Below are 9,409 nucleotides of genomic sequence, written 5' to 3'. Positions count from 1 at the left end.
GGAAATAGGAGTATATTCATCTGTTTGTGAAAATCACCAGGCATAGACCGTTTCCACCCAACACACCGTAGAAACTTGCAAGCCTCTTATTACCAGCAAGAATTGAAGCCAAGACTTGGAGAGAGCAATGCCAGATAATTGCTGCTGTTTTCCTTAAGCCTTTATTTTCAATGCTGAGCCTTGCATTACTATACGTTCTTTCCTAAGTGAGAACCGTCAGACCAATGACAGTGTCCTTTGTGGGCAGCGGCAGTCTTCACCAAATCCCTGACCAAAAATAATGTCCAGCATGTAATCCCTTTTCATCATGACTTGATTAATTACCCTAGGAAACCTCATTTCATTCTACTTACTCAAATGAGGGTAATTAGAGCAGTCTCTGACCCTTTCCTCCCCACCCCTCTTAGTTTACAGTGAGCTGTGAAACGCGATAAGCTAATTCTTAAGTATAAACTTTTATGCCAAAAACAAGTATCTCCTATTTGACTGGCTCTTCCCCCACAGGAACTTGGTATTGTTTATCTAAGAATTTGACATCCAGCTTTTTGTCAGATCAAATTGAGGAGAAATGTCCTCCAGATGACACAACTGCCCTATCAGTAGAGGGTTCATGAACTGGTCCCTTATCTTAATATCTGTAGTCATAACTGGGCTCTCTTGCTTCATGTGGAAGGTGCAGTTTCCATTACTAGTTTTAACTGAAAGTGCAACAGGGCTGGTTGGTAAAGAGCTAAAGATCCATTATAATAAAATGTGCAAGGACACAAAAGATTGCTTTTGGAAGTCAAATTCCCAATTGTCCAGGTGTTTTGAAAATTAATCTTTGATACATTCTAAGTTGCTCGGTGGACTGCATGAAGCCATCTTGATCTCTTAATCTAAGAGTATGAATTTTCATGTTTTCATCAACATGTTGTTTATTCCAGATTATGTTAGCAGTTCATGTGTACTGTAGAAAATCTGGGGGAAAAGCATAAAGAAGTTTAAATAATTAAATAATTTTTATTTTAAAATAAAATTATTTTTAATCCTAACACTGGAGGTAACTACTTCTAAAATCCAAATATATTTCTTTCTAGTCTACTTTTTATATAATTATATAAATGTACATTTCACAAAAAAAACCCGAATCCTGTGCTATAAACATTTTAGATATTTTAACTTGATTTTAATCATGAACATTTTCCCATGTCATTAAGTATGTACCAAAACTTGACTTTTTTGGGGGGTACTGGGGATTGAACTCAGGGGCACTCGACCACTGAGGCACCTCCCCAGCTCTATTTTGTATTTTATTTAGAGACAGGGTCTCCCTGAGTTGCTTAGTACCTTGCCATTGCTGAGGATGGCTTTGAACTCATGATCCTCCTGCCTCAGCCTCCCAAGAGGCTGGAATTACAGGCGTGCACCACCACACCCAGCCCAAAACTTGACTTTCTGTGGCTGTAAAGGTTTTATAACATGGGAACACTTTCCTATGGCATCCAGGGCGACCTGCATTTTTATCAAAATGCAATGGCCTAGAGCACTATGTAGTGTCAGGAGTCTCCAGTTCTAAGAGATATAAACCAAGTAAATGTGATATCATTGGTCCCGTAACTAAGTGCTCTCTTTTGCAGTGTTATCTCCATTGCTTCAGCTATTACCTGCAGATCTCAGTATCTCCAATCCCCCTTCTCCTGTCCAGTCCTCTCCTTCCCATCTTCTCCTCTCCTATTCTTTCTCTCCCACCATGTGGAAGCAAGTGGTATCCCACTGACATCTCTAAGCCTATACCCACCTCATAGATTGAGATCAACAATAAAGAGAAATTACCTTTCTTAATGGCCAGCAAGGCCATGGAAGTCTCTGACAGACTGAAAGGGGGCATCTGCTCAACTCTGAACCAAATTCTGTGCCTAAAGAATGATGTGCTCCGATTGGCCAAGCCACATGTAGGAGTCAATTCCAAGGCAATAACCCTTGGACAGGGATGATGGGAGAAGAGCCTACACCCTTTCTCCACTCCTTTCCTTTCCTTTTCTTAAAATGTGTTCTCACTAAACTTCAGCATCATTTGAGCAGTGGGACTCAAATCCTGCCTCTCATACACATATATTCATATACGCGTGTGTGTATACTAAGTATATTTGTGAACAGTGAACTAAAACCCACCAAAGTTGTCTTCTCTGAATTCAGAAGAAAAATTAATTCCAGGGTCATATCAAGACTTCAGACTGTCATTATGATTTTTGGTCAGTCTGGTAGATACCAAGTGAATATCACTAATTTCTAGGATGCTGAATGGAAGGTGTGTTGTTGATACAATAACTTTGAAGGAGAATAAATACCTAGATTTAAAACAACACACTCCATTTAGTGTTTCCACCATTGTCAATGATCCACTATAATACTATTCATCTCAGAAAAGATTTACTATGTCCTCTGACGTCCAAGCAGAACAATTCTCTGTGTCCAGAGAATACACAATCTTAGACTTTCAGGGTTTTTTTAAGAGAGAGAGAGAGAGAGAGAGAGAGAGAGAGAGAGAGAGAGAGAGGAAGAGGACACAACATCTTTGTTTGTATGTGGTGCTGAGGATCGAACCTGGGCCACACGCATGCCAGGCAAGCGCGCTACCACTTGAGCCACATCCCCAGCCCAGACTTTCAATTTTTGAAGTCTGCACCATTCAGGGCTTCTTTCCACAGCCTTATTGGTACTGAGCAGTCTTTTTCCTGCTCTTCTACAAGTAGTTCTTTCTGCATTTTAACCCATAGTGAATGACTTCAGAAAAATGCTAGCTGATATTTTATGGCAAATTAACATTTAAATTCTACAGCAGGTTGAATGACCTTCAATGATTCCAACTCAGCCAGCTTGATGAAAGTCCTCTGGCCTTGTGAAGGTTACCTTCATAATGCAGTTTGAGAAGCTCTGCCAAGAATGATAAGAATGCCACTAGAGGGAAGCTCTGCTGGTCAGATATCATGGCTTCAGGGACTTTGAGAACATTGAGGAGGATTTACCATGGCTTCCTGTCAGGAAGACTTCCTTATTGACTGTACTCTATTTAACAACCCTTTAGCACTTCCATTTCCAGGACTCAGTGGTCTGGACTAAACTCTATATTTGTGGGTGGCTGAGAGGCTAATTATTAATCAGTGAGGATAAAAGAACTCATGGACAACTGACTCCTCTCTGGATCAATTTACAAAGTGTTCTGGGTAACGGGTACATCTTCTAGTAGAATACACGTCTGGTCATCAGAACAGGTGGAAGCCACTAACTTTGATTATGTTAGCTTTTAATGAAATCTAGAATGTACCACTATCATGGTACTGATGATCTTCTCTCAGAATCATCTGTCTGCTTCTCTATTCTCCTTACTGAACTGTGAGTCACTCAAAGGCCAGGGGAGAGTCTCAGCCATCTGGGTTTTTCATGTTTAGCAGGCAGTAAGTGTTCAATACCTATTTGTTGAGTTGATGAATAAATGCTCAAGATTTAAGTCTGGGGGTCATCCTTAACCCCTTCTTTCTCATCCTCATATCTGATCCACTACCACATTCTCATGAGGAAAACAGTGGTTCTTTAATCTGCTCAGTTTTCTCCATCCTCACTATCATGCCCTGGTCTAAGTCACCAACATTCCTTCCCAGCCCACCACTACTACCTCAGAAAAGCTTCCCTGATCTCCCTCTTACACAACATAGATTTCTTTTTCATAAAACATCTGTAGAAAATTTTCAAAAATATTAGAACACTTCTAATGGCTTTTCATTCTACCCAGAGTAAAATTCAGAACCCAACCACCTACTTATCCAGGTACGTGTAACTCTTCTCTCCTACCTCCTCACTCTGCTGAATCATGATGAGCTCCTTTCCATTTCTATAGCTCATTTGCAATTTTTGCAAAGCCTGTTCCCCCTGCAAGCCTTTCCTCACTTCTCCCTCCTGGCCATCTTGGTCTAAATGTCACCCTCACCCCAGAAGCTTCCTTTGCCATTTCAGTTTAAGGTAGGTATGCTTATTTGTCTCCCTCCTATCACCTGTCTTCTTCCTTTATGATGGTTATCAAAATTTGTAATTATGAAGTTTGTTAATTTATTTAACAAGCACCTCTCAATTTAAATTGTGGGATTTTCCTTAAGACCAAGGACTGCATCCATTTAGCTCCCTATCACAGACAATGTGCTTACCATCTCAGATTCTCTCAGCCTCAGTTCATGGCTCTAGCAGAAAGGCTTCCCTGACTCCCCTGGATGGAGTGCCTGCTGGAGCCTTGTTGATATTCATGCATGGATAGCCCAAAAGTGAGCAAGGGTTGACTCTCAGCCAAAACAGTCCAGGAAATAATGGATAAATGCCTCTCCCTCTGATCCTTTTTATACTCCCCTCTACCGGTGCCAACGAGACTGAGCACTGGCCACCTGTGTTGATGGCCAGCTTTGCAGTGTGTAGGCATATTGGCTCCTCCCCCTTTCCCAGTTTCACTCTTTCTGATTCTTCACTTCTTTCCAAGATCACTTCCCAGACAAATCCTAGTCTCTGGCTCAGTCTTTGGGGAAACTCAGGGTGGGACCTCTGCACACTAATTGTCTAGACCAGTTCATGGAGCAAAGTAGTAATTCAATAATATTATAAGTAAAAAAAAGTAAAATATAAATTAATGGAAATTGTTATAAAACCAAGGGGTAAGGATAGAAACAGACTATAAAGAAAACATTTCTGCATTTGGGACAATAAAACTCAGCATTGCTTATACTTCCCAACTCAGCAGAGGTCCTCATCATGCCATGTAGGTGAACTTGAAAATGGTTTTCAATTTTAAACAAGTGAATTTCTACCCAAACCAATCTGTTCAGTTCTTCATGCTCCAGATTTATATAATAGGAGACAGTGGAACAAGAATGAGTTTGAAATTATACACACTGGGGCCTGAATCTCATATTGCCACTACTTTCTACCTGCATGACCTCACTTAATTCTTCAAGTTCCAGGTTGCCTGTCAAATGGGAACATTAACATTGCCTTACAGAGTTGTTATAAAGATTTTTAAATAAAAAATTTATTTCCCCCCAAAATATCTACCTTCTTTTCCTCCCCTTTGCTGTGAAGCTTTCACACTGCATTTAGGAATAAGTTCCTAAAGTTGTGACCTTTGGTTCTGAGCTGAATGATCGGTGCAGGGTCCTTCTGTTTAATCGTTTTTATCTTCACAGTCTTGGCACTTCCAATTTACCCACAGGTGCTTTCATCTCTTGAAAGAAAATCTTTCTCAGGTAAAGAGATGTATAATGACATAAAAAGTTTTTCAAAGGTATCATTGCCTAGGGGGTTTCCCCCAAGGGATGGTGCAGCGTGCCTGCATCCTGAATGAGAGTCAGGTTGTGGATTTGCATGTCCCAAGAGCCTGTCCTCTTTATCCATCTCCAGTCATTTGTGCCTTCTGTCTGCTATGCTCCCAAAGGTCAGACCCTTGTGAGAAATACTTGCTCTATTAAAATCATCTTGGAAGACAGCTCCAGACACATTTTTAGAAGGGATGCAGTAAGTTTTGTCTGCACAGGACACCCTGGGAAAAGAGTTTCCCTTCCGAAAAGCAATCTTGCCTTTAGCCAAGTATTTTCTTTTGCCTTAAAAAACAACAAGTTATTTCATGTTCTGAAGACATTGTGAGGCATGGCCATCCCTTTGGCATAGACATGTCATGCACCCAAATGGGGGTTTCACATGACTGCTGGTGTTGGTGCACATCTGCATCCAGCTGCTGCTCAGACTTTTGGGGAACAGTGGAGGGTTTAACCATTGTTTGACATGAACGCATTCAGTCAGAGACAGAGTGATATGTTAGAGAACTATATGCCCAGAGCTAGTGAAAATGAGCCAGGAGTTACACAGGCTCACGATTGGGATAATAATGTTCATACTCAAATTGGACATGGCATGTTGGACTGATCCCCCATTTATTTATATATGACAGGAGGAGACTATTTGATCCTTCCCTCCCTCTGCTTCACATGAACATTATAGTTTGGATCTTCAAATGCAGCAAAGGTACTTCCACCCACCATTTAAAGGAAAGCAAGTTTTACCTGCCTTTCTGGTCGTTTAGTAGAGAATCACATCATGTATGTAAAGGTGAAACAAACAAGGAAGATGGAAATCTCAGGGCTTGCTTCTGTTTCCCTTGGAATTTTTGTCTTTTGCCTTTTTTACTTGAGTCTTTGTAGTCACCACGTGACCTAATGAGCTATCCCTCTTGCCAACTCCTGATAAGAATGAGAAAAAAAAATCCAACTAAGTATTGTCATTTGCTTATTAAGCATTCCCACCTCATGAGGATAAGGCTTTTCTGTTTTTGTGTTTCACAAAATTATGAGAATATCTGCGGTACTTCAGATATTATTTTAATAAACCTGTGTCCTGGATGAAATTAGGATTCATTTCTTATTTCTCATTTGAGATGAGAAACGTGATAAACAATGCCCCCTAGGGAAGGCCCCTCCAAATCAGCATGCCAAGGGAGGCAGACCACCATATTCAGTGAAAATATTAAACACCTTGAGTTATTTCCCAATAGGAAGCAGAGCAGACAATGCAGCCCACTTAGGAACCATACTAGGGACCTTTATGAATGGCATCTGCAGTAGATGGATATTTCTTCCCCCTCAGATTCCTGCTCCTGTGAAGTGCAGGACTTGCAACTGAGTCATCTTTTTCAAGAATGAACGTGGGTGTCATAGTAATCTGTGGTCTATAACTTCATAAATAGCTTGGTCCAAAAGTATACTAAGCACAGCTGAGCTCAGATGATTCCATGCATGGCTTAATTCCAGGTCCATTTCAATATGCATCTTTTTATTACCCATAATCTTTTCTACTAATACTGCCTTGAATAATCCCTACAATCATAAAAAAGAACTTTCAACAAAGAAAGATCTTTGAACAAGAGTAATAAGGACTGGATTGTGGTGACTGATTTATAACTAAAGTATTCTGAAAAGAGTCCTATTACAGCATTCCCCAGGACTAAACATATAGGGTAGTTTGGTAAGTCAACAACAAACTCTCATGCAATGAACAGTGACTTCTCCTAAGGGTCAAGCACTATATGAGATCTTAGAGGAAAAATGAAAGATAACATGGCTTTACCCTGCTCCCAATAAGCACTCAGGAACAGAAGTGTCAATGGCTTTCGCAATACAATGACTTTTAAGTGTCCACCTGAAATGCAACTAAAGACACTGCCACAGGAGGACTGGTCTTGAAGAGGAAGGGTAGTCAGCTTATGAGAAAGGAGGACACAGACATTACAAGAATGGATCTGATCAGCAAAAGCATGGTGATGTAAAAATCATGGTGTGTTCAGAGGACCGCAAAGCTGGGTATACACAGAAAACTGCATGGGACAGGGCACAAATAATTTTTTGTTGTTCAGCAGCTGCAAAAACCTGATATTTTCTGAATTGCATAAATCATGGGAAATTGATTATAAGGAGATAGGAATATTTCATTGAACCAAGGAGAAGAGTTTCAGGTAGGCTTAGGCTTCTCAAGAAGAGAAGCTGGATGCCTTCATGTTCAAAATACTAGAAAACTACAGATAGTAGGAACATACCTCAACATCATAAAAGCCATATATGCTAAGCCCAAGGTCAATATCATTCAAAATGGAGAAAAATTGGAAGCATTCCCTCTAAGAACTGGAACAAGAGATGGGTGCCATCTTTCACCACTTTTATTCAACATTGTCCTCCAAACTCTAGCCAGAGCAATTAGACAGAAGAAAGAAATTAAAGGGATACAAATAGGAAAAGAAGAATTCAAGCTACCATTATTGACTGATAACATGATTTTATATTTAGAAGACCCAGAAAAATTCTACCAGAAAACTTTTATAATAAAATAAATAAATTCAACAAAGTAGCAGGATATAAAATTAACATCCATAAATTAAATGTATTCCTATACATCAGTGATGAATCCACTTAAAGAGACGTGAGGAAAACTACCCCATTTATAATAGCCTCAAAAAAACACTAAAATATTTGGAAATCAATCTAACAAAAGAGGTGAAAGACCTCTACAATAAAAACTATAGAACAATAAAGAAAGAAATTGAAAAAGACCTTAGAAAATGGAAAGATCTCGAATGTTATTGGATAGGCAGAATTAACATTGTCAAAATGGCCATACTTCCAAAAGTGTTATAGAGATGTAATATAATTTCTATTCTGCAGTAGAACTTAAAAAAGCAATCATGAAATTCATTTGGAAAAACAAGAGACTTAGGGTAGCCAAAACAATATTTAGCAGGAAAAGTGAAGCAGGAGGCACCACAATAGCAGAACTTAAATTATACTACAGAGATATAGTAACAAAAACAGCATGATATTGGCATAAAAACAGACACATGGACCAATGGTACAGAATAGAAAACACAGAGACAAACCCACAGAAATACAGTTATCTCATATTAGACAAAGGCACCAAAAACATACATTGGAAAAAAGATAGCCTCTTCAACAAATGGTGCTGGAAAAACTGGAAATCCTTATGTAGCAAAATGAAATTAAACCCTTATCTCTCACCCTGCACAAAAGTCAACTCAAAGTGGATCAAGGACTTAGGCAATAGAACAGAGACCCTGTGCCTAATAGAAGAAAAATTAGGTCCAAATCTCCACCACATTGGCTTGGGAACTGATTTCCTTAACAACACTCCTAAAGCACAAGAAGTAAAATCAAGAATCAATAAATGGGATGGAATTAAACTAAACACTTCTTCACATCAAAGGAAATGATCAAAATCATGAAGAGAGAGTCTACAGAATGGGAGGAAATCCTTACCACCTGTACCTCAGATAGAGCATTAATATCCAGGATATATATAGAACTCAAAAACTTAACAGCAAAAAACAACTAACTGAATCAATAAATGGGCTAAGGAACTGAGCAGACATTTTGCAGAAGAAGAAATAGAATGGATCAGCAAATATATAAAAAATGTACAATATCTCTAGTAATTAGAGAAATGCAAATCAAAACTACACTGAGATTTTATCTCACTCCAGTCAGAATGGCAATTATCAAGAGTACAAGCAACAATAAATGTTGGCTAGGATTGTGGGGGATGTGGGGGACAAGGTACACTCATACATTGCTAGTGGGTCTGCAAAGTGGTACAAACACTATGGAAATCAGTATGGAGATTTCTCAGAAAACTTGGAATGGAACCACCATTTTATCCAGTTATCCCACTCCTCAGTTTATACCCAAAGGACTTAAAATCAGCATACTATAGTACTGTGGCACATCAATGTTTATAGCAGTTCAATTCACAATAGCTGAACTAGGGAATCAACCTAGAAGCCCTTCAACAGATGAATGGATAAAGAAAATATTATATATATGAATACTACTCA

This window comes from Spermophilus citellus (genome assembly GCF_964194105.1).
Source record: "Spermophilus citellus genome assembly, chromosome: 15".
NCBI classification, from domain to species: Eukaryota; Metazoa; Chordata; class Mammalia; order Rodentia; family Sciuridae; genus Spermophilus; species Spermophilus citellus.
The sequence above is the reverse complement of the archived record's forward strand: the minus strand, read 5'-3'. Positions refer to the sequence as shown.